The following is an 18,868-nucleotide window of genomic DNA, read 5'->3' as shown; positions in this document are numbered from 1 at the left end:
GTACACTAGGGTACAGCATTTGTCAAAACATGACAGGTCCTTGGCTCAGGGTGGCAAAAAGTGCAGCTTATCGGTCTCGGTGTGCACAAGAACAATCGAGTCCCCACCTGATCACAGAGCCTAGCCGTGGTGTCTCCACTCCACTCTACGCTCCGTACTGTTCCTTAGAGCTAGCACACCAGGTTTCCCCAGCGCGATAGCATCTAAGGTTGGAAGCCTAGGGAACACTCAGGTAATACAGCTATGCCCTACCCTAAAAGCCTCTTCAGTGCTGTACATTTTCTTTAAAATGTGAATGTTAGTTTTATTTTTGTAGTTACTTCAGGCAACTGCACCACACCCGCACACTCAGCGCTGTTTATTTGCCTTTTATAAATATTACTAAATTCAGATTGAGTTGAGACTTCATTTATAACAAATTGGTGACCCCAACATAATCTTCTTGGACTTTGGATCTGTGACCGGTAAAGGTAGACGCCCCACATAGTGGCCCTTGCCGATAGTGGTGCTAGAGTCCAACAAGATTTCAAACATAAGAGGCAAGTAAAGAACCAAGAGCTCTCCCTTTGTGACCCATAATTCTGCGCGCAAAGAGCCGAATGAAGATACCATTTGGTTGGGTGGGATTCGGCTGTGTGACTGTGTGTAAGGGTGTGACTGAGACGGAACTTAGTTACAAAGCGAGTGCGGAGGTCTTCTAACCGCGGTTCCGATCTCCCGCGAGGGACTCGGCCGGTGAAGGACTGATGCGATTGGTCTAGGAATTCATGGGTGGGTTAACCACTTGCAAGACACCTCTACACAAACGCAGCCAGGGATTCAGAACCTCTTTAAGGGTTCCAGGGATTCGGAACTTATTTGAAGGTTCCAGGATGGGTCTGGGGGAAAGTAGATTCTCTGACCTGGGAGACTCAGAGAGCCCAGACATTCCACCAGAAAGCCCATTAGGGATAATGTTAAAATATTAGGATGTTTGGGAATCGAGGAAAAGGAAAAAATAAAGAGAAAATGGCTCAATTTTGTATGATAAAATGGCCAAAGGAACCTTTAAGGCCACATGTTTTTTGGCCAGCTTTTGGATCCTTTGAGGATTGGGTATGTCAGGCATTAAACCTCTATGTTAACTCTAAGGAGCCTTTTAACCAAGAAGAAAGAGATTATGCGGCTCTGTGGGTAGGAGCCTCAAACGCATTTCCCCCAAAACAAATATTACAAGAACTGACGGGGAAAGGAAGAATGGGAACCTCTGGATAATTTACCCCCTCCCTATTCATGGCAACCAGAACCGCCACATTTCGAAAGTCAATTGCCCACAGCCCCTGTTCTCTATCCCTCTCCTCCTGCACAAAGGACTAGAAGTAAGATAAGGGCCATAGAAAGGGAGGAAAGTGAAACACGAGGCCGGACTGACGATTTAGGAGGCCTTTACCCTTTGAGGGAGGTACCCCTTGGGGAGAACCAGGGGGGAATAGGGTTTGTAGTGGTTCCTTTGAACACGTCAGATGTAAGAAATTTTAAGAAGGAAATGGGAAACCATTTAGATGACCCTTTAGGAGTTGCCGAAAGATTGGACCAGTTCCTAGGTCTGAGCACATATACCTGGGAAGAAATGCAGTCCATATTAGGAATCCTCTTCACTATAGAAGAAAGAGGAATGATCAGGCAAGCAGGAATGAGACTGTGGGAAAGACAAAATCAGGGAGGTCCTCCAGGGGATGTGAAATGGCCAAATACCAACCCTAACTGGGATCATCAGGCTGCTCAGAGGAGGCAAAATATGAGGAATCTTAGGACCATAATGATACAAGGGATAAAGGAATCGGTTCCAAGGGGACAAAATATAAATAAAGCTTTTAATGAGTGTCAGTGTAGAGATGAATCTCCAACTGAATGGTTAGACAGGCTGAGAAAAAGCCTTCAGATGTACTCGGGTATAGATCCTGATTCCCCTGCAGGAGGGGCACTGTTGAGAACACAGTTTGTAGCAAAATCCTGGGAAGACATCCAAAAGAAATCGGAGAAACTTGATGATTGGCATGAAAAAGGATTAGAAGAATTATTGAGGGAAACATAAAAGGTCTATGTGAGGAGAGATGGGGAAAAACAGAAGGCAAAAGCAAATGTTTTTATGGCAGCAATAAGGGAAACTGAAAAACCAAGTGGACAGGAAAGCAGGAAAGGATCAGGAAAAAAACAGGGTGAAAGAGAACCCAAGGAAAGAAAAAATTGGATACTGACAGGGTATCTGGGATTTTAGCCCTGTCATCACCCAAAATGAAGAAGGAAGTGAGGCAAATGCTCGGCCTCTTGGGATATTGTAGGCCCTGGATTGAAGGGTTTAGTGAAAAGGCAAAGTTTTTATATGAAAAATTGACTGGAGAAAAAATTAAGTGGAACGAGGAAGATGAGGAAAAGTTGAGGTTGATCAAGAAAACGTTAATACATGTAGAAGCTCCAGTGCTGAGCCTCCCAGATTTAGAAAGACCCTTTTATTTATTTGTAAATGTTTCTAACCAAACTGCATATGGAGTACTAACTCAAGAATGGGCAGGAATCAAGAAACCTGTGGTATATTGTTCCAAACTATTAGACCCTGAGTAGGGGGTGGCCAGTGTGCTTACAGGCAATTGTGGCTACTGCCTTACTGATTGAGGAAGCTAGAAAAGTCACTTTTAGGGCACCTCTGACGATATATGCTCCACATAATGTTAGGGGAGTACTCCAGCAAAAGGCTGAAAAAAATGGTTAACTGATAGTAGGATGCTGAAGTATGAGGCCATCCTGATCGACTCCCCTGATTTAGAACTAAAAGTAACTGCTGCACAGAGTCCTGCACAATTTCTATATGGGGAACCCCTAACAGAACTACAGCATAACTGCGTGGAAGTGATTGAATTGCAAACCAAAATCCGACCCGATCTCGAGGAGACAGAATTAGAAACAGGGGAAAAATTATTTATTGATGGGTCATCCAAAGTAGTAGATGGAAAAAGAAGATCAAGGTATGCCATCGTAAATGTGGAGAGAAGGGTATAAGAGGGGAGCCTGCCCTCAAGATAAAAAAAAAGGCAACATGATGAAGTTATATCAATAAAGAAGCAGGAAAAAGAAGTGAAGAGGAACAGGCTGGCAGAATGGAGACTAGGACGAGAACAGGCACTTTGATTGCCTCATGAACATAGCTTCAGCCAAACTCAACAAACTGCTCAGAGAAGCTCGTACAGAAAGTCGCTGGAAACAGGTACACTGGAGCTGGAGAGAAGTTCGAGCTGAGAGAAGCAGACCCGCGCACAGAGCTGCCCCTCTCTGGTAAGCAGCTGCACATTATGGGGAATCATACGTTCTTAGAAACAAAGACTGTCCTGGTAACCTTACAGCTTATTCTCTTTATTAACAATCGGACAGTTTATGAGCCTGAAATATGGGACCAAACTGAGGTCAAGGTGTGGGACTCTGCAACTAAAAACGGCAAGGTTGCAGTGGAATTGCTCGGCACCTGGCGAGCAGTCTCTGAGGCCTTAAAGAGCCATGTGGAGCCACAATCACAAAAGTGTGGCTTGCCAGATAGTGAGGGAGCTGCGGGCTCCTTTACTGATCCAACTGCTACGCCATCGGCCCCTCTGCTGCTACAGCCATCAAAGGCTTTTGCTGTTATGCCCCCTGTTGACCTGAACGTGCCTTTTGATCCAGGCCTATTGGCCTTGAAAAGGAGATGGATATGCTTTTCTTCGATCTGGGAAGAACGGGATACATAAGGTCTGAAGACCAAGTTGCTTGACAACTTAAAGCGAGACATATTGTTCAAAAGGAATGGAAAATGGAGACTTGTTTGTAATCAAGAAAAGGAATAGAAAATGGAGACTGTTGAGTCATGGAACTTTAAGGATTGTTTGTTACCTTTTCTGAATGTGAATATGTATAGGCATACTTGATTTTAGTAAGTTATGGAACGTAAAGGATTGTTTGTTACCTTTCCTGATTGTATGTATATATAGGCATGCTTGCGTTTAGTATGTAAAGCAATGTTCTGTATATTTAGAATGTTTGATGTTTGTGTGTGCCTGTTGGTGGAGTGTGGACTCCCCGCACACCCAGTGCTGTTTACTTGCCTTTTATACCTTTTAGAAATATTTCTTTTATAAATATTACAAAATTCAGATTGAGTTGAGACCTCATTTATAACAAAAAGGAATGGAAAATGGAGACTTGTTTGTAATCAAGAAAAGGAGTGGAAAATGGAGATTGTTAAGTCATGGAACTTTAAGGATTGTTTGTTACCTTTTCTGAATGTGAATATGTATAGGCATACTTGATTTTAGTAAGTCATGGAACTTAAAGGATTGTTTGTTACCTTTCCTGATTGTATGTATGTATAGGCATACTCGGGCTTAGTATGTAAAGCAATGTTCTGTATATTTAGAATGTTTGATGTTCGCGTGTGCGTGTTGGTGGAGCGTGGACTCCCCGCACACCCAGCGCTGTTTACTTGCCTTTTATACCTTTTATACCTTTTATACGTTTTATAAGTATAAATATTACTAAATTCAGATTGAGTTGAGACTTCATTTAAAACATTATATATGGAGTGGTAATTCATGTCAAGAAAATGGTTGATATTAATAAAGAAGGGGGAGATTTGGGAGTGTGGCCATGGGGGTCGGCACAACAGACTCTTAAGATGAGGCCATCAGGAATGTAAAAGAGTTTAGGGGGAACAAAGAAGGGTGATTCAGGAGAGGCCATGCAGTCTCGGGTTGCTTGTTCTCCAGCCGTTAAGGCATGGAAGTTGCTGGGGATATGCGAGTTGCCTAGCAAAGTTGTTGACCAATGAATAGTTAGTGGAAAAGAACTGCTGTGGAGAGAAGGGTATAAGAGGGGAGCCTGTCCTCAAGATGAAAATGCAACACTATATAAGTAAATAAAGTATATAAGTATATAAAGTATATAAGTATATATAGTACATATAAGTATATAAACTCAGCAAACCGCTCAGAGAAGCTCATACAGAAAGTCGCTGGAAATAGGCGCACCGGAGCTGGAAAGAAACTCAAGTTGAGAGAAGTGGACCCACGCACACAACTTCACCTAGCTGGTAAGCAGTTGCGCATTATGGGAAATCATATGTCCTTAGTGTGATAAATTAGTAGGGGTTTGTTCATTGTCCTTGAGAATTTAAAGAATCTACTGAGGAGATAAGGTTTCACAACTCACGGCATTGTAACATGGGGACAAAGCAAGACATCCTGTTTTGCCCCCACCTGAACACAAGCACAACGCATGATCACCGGAGGAAGAATAACGACCCCTAACAACAGACTGCGCAGTCTCAGGACAGGTCTCGACAAGTCGACAAGTGGACAGGTCTCGACAAGTCGACAGGTCTCGACAGGTCTCGACAAGTCTCGACAAGCTGGAACTTCAATGCTATAAAACAGCGACACTGGAAAGGGGAAGTTGCGTGTCGTGGTGGAGCGGAGACTCCCCAGCTGCCCAGTGCTGTTTTGCTTGTGTCTGCTTACTTGATTAATAAAATAATTTCAATAGACCAGTTAATTCTATTGTCTAACTTATAACAATTTGGTGCCATGACTCGGATGAAGGCAATCTGATTGAAAGACCTTTGGAGGGGGCGCCCCGCTGATTTCAGCGGCCTTCGCTAGGACTATTTTCATTCAAATCCTTCACCGACGAACCCCAAATTAGACACAAGCAAATAAAACCGGTAAACCCCAGGCAACCTTTGTGCACGAAGCCCGAACGAAGACCCACGGGGCGGGTAAGTATAGGCCGGTGTTCTGTTCGGTTGGGGTTGGGTATCCCGGAACACAACAAACGAGACGTCCAATTGCGGACGAAGCGAGTGTGGACCCCTCGGTAGTGCGGTTCCCACATCCCACGAGGGACTGGGCCACAAAAAGGGGGAAGCGATCCATGCGTGTGTGTGTGAAGGTGTTCCGGAAGATGGGACAGAAGAAGAGTAAGCCTTCTGGTCCCATGGGTGGGGTATCGTCTGATGTTAGGTTACCCCGGGATTAATGATTAAAAATTGGCAGGATTCCCCTTTTAGGCGGGGAAGGAATAAAGTAAAAATGATACATTATTGTGTTGAAGTTTGGGGTGGTAAACAGATTCGAGGAGACCACCTTTACTGACCTGTATTTGGGTCTTTTGAAGATTGGGTTTGTCAGGTCTAAATATTTATGTAAACTCAAAGGAACCCTTTAGCCTGGAAGAAAGTGAGTATGCGCACCTCTGGATAAATTCAGATACGAGGACGCATCTATATCCTCTAAAAGAAAAAGGAGGGCGGGATAAAAAGAGAAAGGACTTAGAAGTCCCGACACCGCCCCCGCCCTATATTCCACCGCCTGCACCAACGGCTCCCGTCCTTAATGGACTCCCCGAATTAGCTAATCCAGGAGAATTGGAATCAGATCATGAAACACAGGGGCCGGTAACGAGAAGCAGGGCAAGAAATCAGAAATCTGCTTTAAGGGAGGGATTATATCCCCTACGAGAAATAGCGATGGGGGGACCCCAGCCAGGAATGGAATATGTGGCCATCCCCATTAACTCTGGGGATGTCCGAGATTTTAAGAAAAGGACAGGAGGAGGGTAAGCGAGCTTTAATGGCTTCTGGCATAATGTTTGCAGCTGCTGAAGAATAATTCTAACTGGAATAATAACTGTACATTGTATATTGTATATATAAAAGCCCGGGCATTTTTTGTCAAAGTATTCTTTTTACATATGTTAATATGTAAATATGTAAATATAAGAACTGCCATTGAGGTGTATGTCTAAGGGAACAAAATTTGCCCAGGCATATTATCGGCTCATCAGGTTTAAATGTCCTCAGTGTAATTGTCAACAGGCAGTTAATTTACTGTGGTCTGATTTTACTTGTGTATCTATATATTGTGAATTTTGGAGGAATTGGGATTGACTAGTAAAGAGCTTCTAGGAAAACAGTGGAATATTAACCACTGTAGATTACAATAGGAAAAGTTCAAAGCAAAGAAATCCCGAGGAAAAGCCCCCTAGGATGTATACTAACACATTGGAGGGATATAGTGGGGTGAGAGGGTACAGAAAGTAAAGAACTCTTATCAAATATTGTAATCAATGGTGGCCACTTTATAAACTAGAGGATGGAGCAGAGTGGCCCCTAAATGGAACTATTAATTATAACACCATATTACAGTCAATGTTGTTTTTGTGGAAAGAATAAAAATGGGATGAAATATGGTATATTGATTGATATGTTGTTTCAGTATCTTGGAGGGAAAAGGTATGGAATTAAGTTGGACTCTGACTGAGCCTTTGGTGCTGGTATTAGAAAAGTACGGGCTGGAGAAAGATAAAGGAAGTATTAAAAGTCTTGCCGAAGGTGTTAAAGGTGTGGCATGTAATATTTAACAGAGCTGTTTGAAATTGAATGAGCAGGGAAAGGTGATGTAGGCATTATCTAAGTAACAGTCTAGAAGTTTTGGTATATTTGCATATTTGCTGTGGTGTTTGGTCAGTTTCCCAAGCATCGGGGAGGGGGGAACAGCCTGCTCTACCAGGGGCCTCTCCAGCGGCCGCAGGGGGGCTTCGGCCCCAGCGCCTGGAGCGCCTCCTCCCCCTCCTTCTGCACTGACTTTGGTGTCTGCGGGGGGGTTTCTCGCTCTCCCAACTGCTGTTGAGCAGCAGGTTTTTGTTTGTTTCTTTGTTTGTTTGTTTTTGTGGATGTGCTCTCACAGAGGCACGGACTGTATTGCTCATGGCTTGGCTCTGGGCAGCAGTGGGCCCCTTTGGGGCCAGATGAAAATGTCCCTTATCTACCACGGGGAAGTTTCTGGGTTTTTTCTCACGGGGGCTGCCACTGCAGTTTCCCACTCCCACACCCCTCACACCCCCCGAACCCTGTCATCAAACCCAATACACTGGGGCAGTTAAGTCATTACTGACTTGTAAAGCATCAGGGATTAAATTAACTAATGAAACCCTAAATGTGAGGGGGGAAGAAGGTATTGGGATAACAGTGCCACTTTTGGGGAATACTAAGCTGAGACTGTGGGAATAGAAATGTTGTTTTTGCAGAGTTACATTGTTTAGAAGGAGGGAATGTGGTACTGAGATATGCTTACAGTGATAAGAAAGTTTAGCAGGCGACCTTGTAAAATGCAGACAATCAGACTCCTTAGGACAATTAGGTGAAAATCACGGTGTCAAGTCAAGTCAGATAAGTGAAGAAACATTACCACTTCAAGCAGTAAAAATGTCAAAAGAAATTTGAAATTTAACAGGCCGGCGACTGAAGGCCATGCATTGTTTGTGAAGCATCAGATAGATTGTGAATCTGGATTACCCACTCAGTGGGGAAACAGGGGAGGGTCCTGCCATCAAAAGGTATATAAACTGTGTTTTGGAACTAGTAGATGCGCTCTCTCCTGCTTGTGGGGCGCCCGCCATTGCAATCGCGAATAAATTACTACTTCACTGAGATCCTCGCCTGAGCCTAAGTTATTGGCTACGGAGTGTTTCTCACAATTTGGGGGCTCGTCCGGGATCCAGTCACCTACTGGGGAGCCCCACCGCCGCAGCAGCAGGAAGGCATGCCCCGCTGATTTCAGCGGTCCTGTGCATCGACGGTGGCGGTTCTGCGGAAAGCTGACAGAGGGCCCGAGACTGGTTAAAGAGGCAGGATCCGTGAAGTAGTGGGGAAAGGAAGAAGGTAGGCACTCCGGGTTTTTAAGAATCGATCCGGTAACTCTGTGCACAGACCAAGGTAAGAAATATTAAGTATTGCCTTGGGGGTCGGGTGATCTGGTGTATGGTAAGCCCTTGCACGGGGAAGTGCTGGCACTACACCAGGGGAATCTGGTGTACGGTAATCCTTGCACGGGGAAGTGCTTGGAAGTACACCAGGGAATCTGGTAAACTCAGGTGTGCGGTAACGCTTGTGAGAAACACTCCGTAGCCAATAACTTAGGCTCAGGCGAGGATCTCAGTGAAGTAGTAATTTATTCGCGATTGCAATGGCGGGCGCCCCACAAGCAGGAGAGAGCGCATCTACTAGTTCCAAAACACAGTTTATATACCTTTTGATGGCAGGACCCTCCCCTGTTTCCCCACTGAGTGGGTAATCCAGATTCACAATCTATCTGATGCTTCACAAACAATGCATGGCCTTCAGTCGCTGGCCTGTTAAATTTCAAATTTCTTTTGACATTTTTACTGCTTGAAGTGGTAATGTTTCTTCACTTATCTGACTTGACTTGACACCGTGATTTTCACCTAATTGTCCTAAGGAGTCTGGTTGTCTGCATTTTACAAGGTCGCCTGCTAAACTTTCTTATCACTGTAAGCATATCTCAGTACCACATTCCCTCCTTCTAAACAATGTAACTCTGCAAAAACAACATTTCTATTCCCACAATTCCCCCCTTTTCTTTTTTTTATAAACTGTTGATTTTTGCAAAAACTCTTTTTATTTTTATTTATTTATTAATTTTAAGTGTAATTTGGTAAATATCTTCCTCTTCTTCACTTTCTTTGCTCTCCATTTCCTCTAATATCATTTTATCTGAGTAGGGTGGTGGATCTATGGTCATTTGTTTCAATAATGTGGTTTCAATTAACCGCTGGACAAGTCCCCTTACACAGGGGATAACGCAACAGCCAATAGCTGTCAAAACTCCTGCTACTATAATCAAGGATGTAAATATGGACATTACCATCCCTTTCCATTTACCAAACCAAGATTTCAACCATCCTGTGATGGAAGTGTCTGCTCCCGAATTTTCTGCTAATTCATTGGCAAGGGTGGTAAGCCCTTGCAATGCTCTTGTTACTGTGCCATCCGGGGCAGTATTGTTACGGATAAAAGTACAATGGTTGCCCAGCATCACGCATACACCACCCTTCTCCACAAGCATCATATCTAATGCTATCCTGTTTTCCCAAGCCATTTTGCTGATGGCATCTAGTTGTTCAGCGATTCCTCTCATCGCATCCTTGGTATAATTGATGAATCTCTGCTGATTATAATAGAAATAATTAATCCAATCCACATTTTTATTGATTGTTACCCACCAGAACAGTAACTCAAACCCTGCAGCAATTTAATTTCTGGCTTTATATTCATCCCGAACTCCTCTAGGTACCCCAACAGAATCTATGTATACTCTATCATCAAATGATATTCCTAAGCCTCCTTTACTTCTTCTGGGTATTTGTGATGTTTCTCTTTCAAATGCCAGGGTGAAGGGTATAGCTGATTGAACAAGTGCACAAGTGCCTTCCCAATTAGATGGTAGGGTGGACCGTAAGATCTTCCCTCCACCGTACCACCAGAGATCTGCCCTGGGGATCTCTAGTCTTGAGCAGTTTCCCATCAAGTCCTTGGTAGCACAAGGCAAATTCTCCCAGATGCCAGGTAGCACTCACACCCTGCCGTGAGAGGCAAGCTGTATGGTTACCTATAGCTGTAGAGAATGCAGGGGGAACTGTGATATTGTTATCATGCAAGAAACAGCAAAGAGAGACTTACAGGCCTCATTTCCCCAGGCAGTCTTTTCTTGGTACAATGCAATCATACATCGCATCCCTTGGGAGTCTTTGGTCCACCCCCATGGGAAGGGCACTATCTGGGCAATCGGTCATCCCGAGGCACAAGCATAGCAGTAGCTACAGTTGAGACTCTGGACAGTATATTTGACCCATTCTATCCAGGCATTCACGTCCCCATACCCTGTTTGAATCTCAAATGTTTGAACTGCCACATTTCAGAGGGCCTCCTGTTTACTCTCCTGTTTTCTCCTTGAGTTTCTCCCTTTCTCTGATGGCAATAGAGGATTGTTTCCATACAGCTATTCTCAATCTGGCTGTTGTGTCTCTCCCAGTTATTTGTTCTTTCTGCTCAATTGTCATTGGGCATTTAAATCTCCACAAGCTAACACCTCACAAGCATCAAATGTGACGGCTTGTGGTACATAACCCTCTGTCACAGTCACCCATATTTTGATGGGGTATCCCGTTTTTGCTATTATCTGGTCATGCCTTTTCCAAGTTGCCAATGGAACGAGGCCTTCTCTGAGGCCTAGAATCACTAAAAACAAAATTAGTAATCGATTTTTCCCTGTCATTATTTTTAAACCTTAGGTTTCCAAATAATTATCGATACAAAAAAAAAATAAGATGTACACTACTACTATAACAACCCCCCCCCTTGGGAGCACTGCAGTTCGCTATAGGTCTGTCCTTTCTCTCAATCACAAGTCACACTTGTTAGTTACCTGTGAAAATAAAAGGTTAGTTTACAATTGTAAGCTCTTATCCTGCTCAGAGTCCACTACGAGATTTTTCTCTTCAATTTCAACTTCCAACAAGTCTTTTGTAGGAACAGCTTCCCAGGTACTAGCGTCGACAGATGCCTTCACTCGAGTATAGTGAGTCCAACCTTTTTCCGCAGTTCTTATGGCTGTTTCAGTGGTCAGTAATTGTCCTTCCCATTCAGGCCGGAGTTGACTCTTTCCAGGTCCGAATCAGGACCCAGTTTCCTGGATGATGGTGGTGAATGGGGAATTCCAAAGGTGGGGTTTGAGCCAACAACCCACAGGTCCTGAGAGATGACAAAGAAGAGGACAACCCCAGAATGCAGTTCTTAAGGAAACTCTCTTATTTTGAATTGTGGTATCTCATCCCTTCTGCCCAGATAGGGCAATCTGAACAGCATCTCATATGGTGAAATTCCTATATCCTTTCTTGGTGCTGTTTAAACCTGTAGGAGTAAGCATTTTACCAAAGGAAGTTGGGTTTCTAACACTAGTTTAGTTAATTGCTTCTTTAATGTCTGATTCATTCGCTCCACCTTCCCAGAAGAGGAGGGGTGCCAGGGGCTGTGAAAATCCCACTCAATCTCTAAGGCCTGCTTTAACCCTTGCAGTAAAGCTTACACCCATCTAGTCACGTGGTCAATTAGGACAAACAAGTAACTCAGTAAAGTTTACCTGTATACTTTGGAAAGGTCAAACCCCTGGCTCCCGTCCCGCTCTAGATGGGTTACAGAACACCTTTTTATTTACCTTTTGACATATGGTACATCCTCTACATATGTGCTTCCCTAAAGTGTATATTCCTACACAGACATACTTTCTTAGCACAACATCACACATTGCTTGCACCTCCTAATGACTCTTCTGATGTAAAACAGTTAATATTTGCCTCATTATCACTTTATTCAGCATTTCTCTCCCATCAGGGAGTATCGATTTTCCTTCAGACTTCATGGCTCCTGATTCCTTAAAAAAATCTTTCTTTTAAAACTTTTTAGTTCTTTCTTAATTTTCAACAATTCCCTGAATCCTCTCTGCATTTATTCTGTTTTCCTTCAGACATTAGATGCCTTAAATACCTGACTTCTCTTTCTCCATATTGTAATTTATTTATTTATTTATTTATTAATACTCCCAAGCCCTGCTTTCCCAGAAAGTTGAATAGCTTGTTAGTAGCTTTCTTCACAACTCTTTTCTCCTGTCCTGACAATAGAAAATGATCCACATATCTGTAACATTAATACCTCCTTGGGAGGTTGTAATTGCTCCAAAATCTTTTGTTATTTAAACTGACCCAAATAGATAGGTGTCCCTGTAAACCCCTGAGGTAAAATTGTCCACCTATATTGTTGCTTCCGCCCCCATTTAAGGGTCTTTCCAGTCAGAGGTGAATATACATGTATGTTTGCTCTCAGGGCCAGAGAGCACTCCATTCATAACACTGTTATTCCAGTCTAACAATTTACTATTTGAATGCCCAATTTAATCATCAAATCCCTTCTCAACAAATTAGTCCTTGCCTTGGGTACATACAATAATTACCCAGTGATCATTTTATCCCCTAGTCTCAGCTTGGTATCGCCCCCAAAGTGGCACTGTTATCCCAGCCCCACTTTTTAGGGTTTCATTAGTTAATTTAATCCCTGATACTTTACAGGTCAGTAATGACCTAGCTGTTCCCCAGTGGATTGGGTTTGATGGCAAGGTTCGGGGGCTGTGAGTAGGGGGGTGGGAAACTGCAGTGGCAGCCCCCGTGAGAAAAACCCAGAAACCTCCCCGTGGCAGATAAGGGACAATTTCATCTGGCCCCACAGGGGCCCACTGCTGCCCAGAGCCAAGCCATGAGCAATACAGTCCATGCCTCTGTGAGAGCACATCCACGAAAACAAACAAACAAAGAAACAAACAAAAACCTGCTGCTCAACAGCAGTTGGGAGAGCGAGAAACCCCCCCGCAGACACCAAAGTCAGTGCAGAAGGAGGGGGAGGAGGCGCTCCAGGCGCTGGAGCCGAAGCCCCCCTGCGGCCGCTGGAGAGGCCCCTGGTGGAGCAGGCTGTTCCCCCCCACCGTCCCCCTCCCCGATGCTTGGGAAACTGACCAAACACCACAGCAAATATGCAAATATACCAAAACTTCTAGACTGTTACTTAGATAATGCCTACATCCTCTTTCCCTGCTCATTCAACTTCAGACAGCTCTGTTAAATATTGCATGCCACACCTTTAACACCTTCAGCAACCCTTTTAACACTTCCTTCATCTTTCTCCAGACTGTACTTTTCTAATACCAGCACCAAAGGCTCAGTCAGGGTCCAACTTAATTCCATACCTTTTCCCTCCAAGATACTGAAACAACATATCAATATAGCATATTTCATCCCATTTTCCTTCTTTCCTCCTTCTTCCACTCCAGATATTCCTATTCGAAGTGGCCAGCCTGGCCACACTTAAAACATCTTATCAAAGCCTGTCTCTGCTAGGACTCGGGCCACAACACAGGCAGCCTTCTTTGCCTGCCATTCCTTCATCTCTCTTCCTCTCCTTTCCATCCTGGCCCTGACTCCCCCTGAAGATTTTCTTCATCTTTCTCCAACCCTCTGCCTCACTACCCGCTGCACTGTCAATACCATTAGTTTCGCTCTCTGCTTTTCCTTCTCATCTCCCCTCCGGACACACACCTCCAGGGCCTCCCGCAGGAGGGTCCCCCAGTGACTGTTCACTACATCCCCCCACCTTCTGAAGCATTTTCTGCATATTTTTCCAGGCTTTAATCACACAATGAACTTTCAAGAGCCCTTGGGATACTGGGTCATCAGGTCTCATCCCCAAGTACTTTCTCATTCTGACCCCAAGTCTCTCATATGATTTCTGTGTTGCACACTATTATTATTCCAGCCAGGATTGGCAAGTGGGTATTTCTGCCCTGCCGGTATTACCCCTGGTCCTGGAGGATGAGCTCTTTCCCATTCTTGTATAGCAGCTCTCCTCCTGATCATTCCCATTTCTTTCCCTGTAAACAACATACTTATAGACATAATTCCCTCCCCCAAGAGTATAAATCAGGTCGTAGGAACTGGTCTAATTGTTCAGCTAGGCTGTTGGGGTCCTTGAATAAAGACTTCCTCTCCTTCTTAAAAAGTCCTAACCTCTCTGCTGGTAAGGAGGAGGGGGTAGTTCACCTAAGAGGATACACAGTTAGTGTTAGTACTGTTAGTATCAGGGAAGGCAAAATTCTCAACATATCTTCTACCTTGTTCTAATTCTTGCCAGAGCCTAGAGTACAATACTTCTTTAGGGACAGTGTTAATTACAGTCCCTGTCTCCCTTCCTGGAGTGACTGCTGCTGCCACCAGTTCAATATTAAGATTATAGGGAGCATAACTTGGCTCCTTCTCTGAAAAAGGAATCTTATTGTTTACACATAAATTTAAAGCCTGAATTTTCATCAGACCCGTATTTTGGCCAAAATACTGCTGTTTCCTTAATTGATTCTTTTGTCCAGACTGATACACAATGTTTAACCTGTGTTGTTTTTTTTTTTTTTAATTACTTTTCTTTTACAATCCCTCTAATTTTGGGATTATGTTTCCAATTTCTTATCATTTTTCAGGAAGAACTATTAGTAGGCACTCCCCCAGGGATATCTCCCTGTCCCCTGGAACTCATATTTTCCCATTTTTCCTAACCCTCGCCAGTATGTGCTACAGAAATTTCCCTTCTGCAGTGTACCACACACCAACGTACTGAAAAATGGGGGTGTACCGCCAAGCACTTCCCCGTGCCAGCGTTACCGCACACCTATGAGTTTACCAGATTCCCTGGAACTCGTACTTCCCATCTTTCCTAACCCTCGCCAGTATGTGCTACAGAATTTTCCCTTCTGCAGTGTACCACACACCAACGTACTGAAAGATGGGGGTGTACCGCCAAGCACTTCCCCGTGCCAGCGTTACCGCACACCTGAGTTTACCAGATTCCCTGGTGTACTTCCAAGCACTTCCCCGTGCAAGGATTACCGTACACCAGATTCCCCTGGTGTAGTGCCAGCACTTCCCCGTGCAAGGGCTTACCATACACCAGATCACCCGACCCCCAAGGCAATACTTAATATTTCTTACCTTGGTCTGTGCACAGAGTTACCGGATCGATTCTTAAAAACCCGGAGTGCCTACCTTCTTCCTTTCCCCACTACTTCACGGATCCTGCCTCTTTAACCAGTCTCGGGCCCTCTGTCAGCTTTCCGCAGAACCGCCACCGTCGATGCACAGGACCGCTGAAATCAGCGGGGCATGCCTTCCTGCTGCTGCAGCGGTGGGGCTCCCCAGTAGGTGACTGGATCCCGGACGAGCCCCCAAATTGTGAGAAACACTCCGTAGCCAATAACTTAGGCTCAGGCGAGGATCTCAGTGAAGTAGTAATTTATTCGCGATTGCAATGGCGGGCGCCCCACAAGCAGGAGAGAGCGCATCTACTAGTTCCAAAACACAGTTTATATACCTTTTGATGGCAGGACCCTCCCCTGTTTCCCCACTGAGTGGGTAATCCAGATTCACAATCTATCTGATGCTTCACAAACAATGCATGGCCTTCAGTCGCCGGCCTGTTAAATTTCAAATTTCTTTTGACATTTTTACTGCTTGAAGTGGTAATGTTTCTTCACTTATCTGACTTGACTTGACACCGTGATTTTCACCTAATTGTCCTAAGGAGTCTGGTTGTCTGCATTTTACAAGGTCGCCTGCTAAACTTTCTTATCACTGTAAGCATATCTCAGTACCACATTCCCTCCTTCTAAACAATGTAACTCTGCAAAAACAACATTTCTATTCCCACACGCTGGCACGGGGAAGTGCTTGGCGGTACACCCCCATCTTTCAGTACGTTGGTGTGTGGTACACTGCAGAAGGGAAAATTCTGTAGCACATACTGGCGAGGGTTAGGAAAGATGGGAAGTACGAGTTCCAGGGAATCTGGTAAACTCATAGGTGTGCGGTAACGCTGGCACGGGGAAGTGCTTGGCGGTACACCCCCATTTTTCAGTACGTTGGTGTGTGGTACACTGCAGAAGGGAAATTTCTGTAGCACATACTGGCGAGGGTTAGGAAAAATGGGAAAATATGAGTTCCAGGGGACAGGGAGATATCCCTGGGGGAGTGCCTACTAATAGTTCTTCCTGAAAAATGATAAGAAATTGGAAACATAATCCCAAAATTAGAGGGATTGTAAAAGAAAAGTAATTAAAAAAAAAAAAAAAAAAAAAAACACAGGTTAAACATTGTGTATCAGTCTGGACAAAAGAATCAATTAAGGAAACAGCAGTATTTTGGCCAAAATACGGGTCTGATGAAAATTCAGGCTTTAAATTTATGTGTAAACAATAAGATTCCTTTTTCAGAGAAGGAGCCAAGTTATGCTCCCTATAATCTTAATATTGAACTGGTGGCAGCAGCAGTCACTCCGGGAAGGGAGACAGGGACTGTAATTAACACTGTCCCTAAAGAAGGATTGTACTCTAGGCTCTGGCAAGAATTAGAACAAGGTAGAAGATATGTTGAGAATTTTGCCTTCCCTGATACTAACAGTACTAACACTAACTGTGTATCCTCTTAGGTGAACTACCCCCTCCTCCTTACCAGCAGAGAGGTTAGGACTTTTTAAGAAGGAGAGGAAGTCTTTATTCAAGGACCCCAACAGCCTAGCTGAACAATTAGACCAGTTCCTACGACCTGATTTATACTCTTGGGGGAGGGAATTATGTCTATAAGTATGTTGTTTACAGGGAAAGAAATGGGAATGATCAGGAGGAGAGCTGCTATACAAGAATGGGAAAGAGCTCATCCTCCAGGACCAGGGGTAATACCGGCAGGGCAGAAATACCCACTTGCCAATCCTGGCTGGAATAATAATAGTGTGCAACACAGAAATCATATGAGAGACTTGGGGTCAGAATGAGAAAGTACTTGGGGATGAGACCTGATGACCCAGTATCCCAAGGGCTCTTGAAAGTTCATTGTGTGATTAAAGCCTGGAAAAATATGCAGAAAATGCTTCAGAAGGTGGGGGGATGTAGTGAACAGTCACTGGGGGACCCTCCTGCGGGAGGCCCTGGAGGTGTGTGTCCGGAGGGGAGATGAGAAGGAAAAGCAGAGAGCGAAACTAATGGTATTGACAGTGCAGCGGGTAGTGAGGCAGAGGGTTGGAGAAAGATGAAGAAAATCTTCAGGGGGAGTCATGGCCAGGATGGAAAGGAGAGGAAGAGAGATGAAGGAATGGCAGGCAAAGAAGGCTGCCTGTGTTGTGGCCCGAGTCCTAGCAGAGACAGGCTTTGATAAGATGTTTTAAGTGTGGCCAGGCTGGCCACTTCGAATAGGAATATCTGGAGTGGAAGAAGGAGGAAAGAAGGAAAATGGGATGAAATATGCTATATTGATATGTTGTTTCAGTATCTTGGAGGGAAAAGGTATGGAATTAAGTTGGACCCTGACTGAGCCTTTGGTGCTGGTATTAGAAAAGTACAGTCTGGAGAAAGATGAAGGAAGTGTTAAAAGGGTTGCTGAAGGTGTTAAAGGTGTGGCATGTAATATTTAACAGAGCTGTCTGAAGTTGAATGAGCAGGGAAAGAGGATGTAGGCATTATCTAAGTAACAGTCTAGAAGTTTTGTTATATTTGCATATTTGCTGTGGTGTTTGGTCAGTTTCCCAAGCATCGGGGAGGGGGACGGTGGGGGGGAACAGCCTGCTCCACCAGGGGCCTCTCCAGCGGCCGCAGGGGGGCTTCGGCTCCAGCGCCTGGAGCGCCTCCTCCCCCTCCTTCTGCACTGACTTTGGTGTCTGCGGGGGGGTTTCTCGCTCTCTCAACTGCTGTTGAGAAGCAGGTTTTTGTTTGTTTCTTTGTTTGTTTGTTTTCGTGGATGTGCTCTCACAGAGGCACGGACTGTATTCCTCATGGCTTGGCTCTGGGCAGCAGTGGGCCCCTTAGGGCCAGATGAAATTGTCCCTTATCTGCCACGGGGAGGCTTCCGGGTTTTTTTCTCACGGGGGCTGCCACTGCAGTTTCCCACCCCCCTACTCACAGCCCCCGAACCTTGCCATCAAACCCAATACACTGGGGAACAGCTAGGTCATTACTGACCTGTAAAGTATCAGGGATTAAATTAACTAATGAAACCCTAAAAAGTGGGGCTGGGATAACAGTGCCACTTTGGGGGGGATACCAAGCTGAGACTAGGGGATAAAATGATCACTGGGCAATTATTGTATGTATCCAAGGCAGAGACTAACTTGTTGGGAAGGGATTTGATGATTAAATTGGGCATTCAAATAGTAAATTGTTAGACTGGAATAACAGTGTTATTAATGGAGTGCTCTCTGGCCCTGAGAGCAAACATACATGTATATTCACCTCTGACTGGAAAGACCCTTAAATGGGGGCGGAAGCAACAATATAGGTGGACAATTTTACCTCAGGGGTTTACAGGGCCACCTATCTATTTGGGTCAGTTTAAATAACAAAAGATTTTGGAGCAATTACAACCTCCCAAGGAGGTA

General features: G+C 44.5%; 1 long non-coding RNA gene across 1 annotated transcript in view; it reads right to left on the bottom strand.

Moving 5' to 3' along the window:
• The window catches only part of LOC311426388, a 371,544-nt gene extending 353,599 nt beyond the window's left edge, over positions 1-17,945 (bottom strand). Inside the window, exons 1-2 of the long non-coding RNA XR_014686696.1 lie at positions 16,154-17,945; positions 8,058-8,944 (exon numbers count right to left, since the gene is read on the bottom strand). This is a non-coding gene — a long non-coding RNA (uncharacterized lncRNA). The remainder of the gene's footprint in view (positions 1-8,057; positions 8,945-16,153) is intronic.
• Positions 17,946-18,868: the final 923 nt, after the last annotated feature.

This window comes from Aythya ferina, assembly GCF_964211825.1.
Source record: "Aythya ferina genome assembly, chromosome: W".
Classification (NCBI taxonomy): Eukaryota; Metazoa; Chordata; class Aves; order Anseriformes; family Anatidae; genus Aythya; species Aythya ferina.
Note: the sequence above shows the minus strand (reverse complement) of the source record. Positions and strands in the feature narration are given on the sequence as shown.